Source organism: Dendroctonus ponderosae, unplaced genomic scaffold (assembly GCF_020466585.1).
Source record: "Dendroctonus ponderosae isolate FM_Combo_2020 unplaced genomic scaffold, Dpon_F_20191213v2 Dpon_F_20191213_10, whole genome shotgun sequence".
Classification (NCBI taxonomy): Eukaryota; Metazoa; Arthropoda; class Insecta; order Coleoptera; family Curculionidae; genus Dendroctonus; species Dendroctonus ponderosae.
Window position 1 is genome coordinate 2,066,853 of NW_026017111.1, and position 1,378 is coordinate 2,068,230.

The 1,378-nt window shown below is 38.5% G+C and overlaps 1 protein-coding gene across 1 annotated transcript in view; it reads right to left on the reverse strand.

Annotated features, from left to right (window-relative positions):
- LOC109542571 overlaps positions 1 to 820 on the reverse strand; it is a 51,854-nt gene extending 51,034 nt beyond the window's left edge. The window contains exon 1 of the mRNA XM_019911846.2: positions 651 to 820. The gene's annotated coding sequence lies outside the window, so the exon portion shown is untranslated. The remainder of the gene's footprint in view (positions 1 to 650) is intronic.
- Between the last annotated feature and the right edge of the window lie 558 nt (positions 821 to 1,378).

Genomic DNA, 1,378 nt, shown 5'->3' on the forward strand with positions numbered 1-1,378 from the left:
AAGATCGAGTCTTCAGTGGCTAACTTTTGTTTGCCCAACTAGTACCAAAAGCCCAGGGAGAGTGAAATTAATCATGTTTCTGCTTGAACATGCTTTCGTTCTACGTGAATGCGTTTTTCACGTGGTGTAAAACTTTCATTGTTTCATGTTTCGTGTTGTAAACCTTTAGGCAACTAAAAATGCATTGAAAAAATCTTGGGCGAACACACCGAGAACGCAAAGCAAAAGAAAGGATCAACTGGATGGAGACATATTTTTGCAAAAACCACCACTATTTCTGTGAAATCACCATAAAAGACTATTTTATGTAGAATGGGAAACTCCGTTTTGGAGCAAATTGAAGAAGAGCCTTTTAAAATCAATATAAACGACCGAAAATGTGCAAATTAGCCAACCTATCAACGAAAAGCGAGAAATTTATGCGCCCACTTCACAACAGAATTTGAAGATGCGCGGTTTGGTAATTCCGGGGAAAATTCATCGCTTATAATGACAAAACTGATTAACAGCAACATTTTATTGCGCTACTAATAAACTATTATTAATTGAAACTGTATCCAATTTAATTTACTTACCCGACAAGAACTAAAGCAAACGAAATAAGTGAAGTTCTAAAGTAAATATAAAAAAAGGTTCGACAAACTACTCACAAAAGGGTGGGACTTCAAAGTCCTGTGGATCGCAGCATCGAATTCGAATTTCATCGGCAATAAATCATCAATTCGAGCCACTAAAGTGAAGCGAAATCGCGCGCGATTTAATCAAAGCGTGAAGAACTTCCTGCGGATTGACGAAGATGAAGGCCGCCACGCGACTGCCGGCTGCGGCCCCCAGAAAACGAAGAACTTCTGCGGTGGAAAGCAATTCTTCGGAAGAAAATCGACCTGCCGCAGGTACGAGTCTATCAAAGAGCGTGAGTCGAATTTGATCAATCACCGTCTCCTTAAGACTCCAAAGTTGGTTCTTCATGTTCATGTAAAGATTTTGAGAAATTTTTCAAACTTTGCGGCAAAAGTTGGTATCGGTTGCTGCTAAAAATGCTTTCTTTGGCCGGTAGGTAGGAAAGCGCTAATTGCTTTCCGCAAAAAAAGCATTAAAACACACACGAACCTTCGCAGGAGTTTGAAAATTCAGTTTTATTCAATTTTGGCATGCGTTTGCATAAAATTTTTTTGCATAAACGCAATTATATTTAGCGTTTTTTGACTGTCCTTAACGTGAACAGTTTCCGACATTTTTTGATCCTTGAAAACGAATTTTGTGGCTCAAATGGTTCACATACATTGGTAAACATACATACAACTCAAAAAAAACCACGCACACCTAAAACTTCTTGAATTCAAGCCTTTTTTGAGAAAACTGCCAACATTTCCCCATC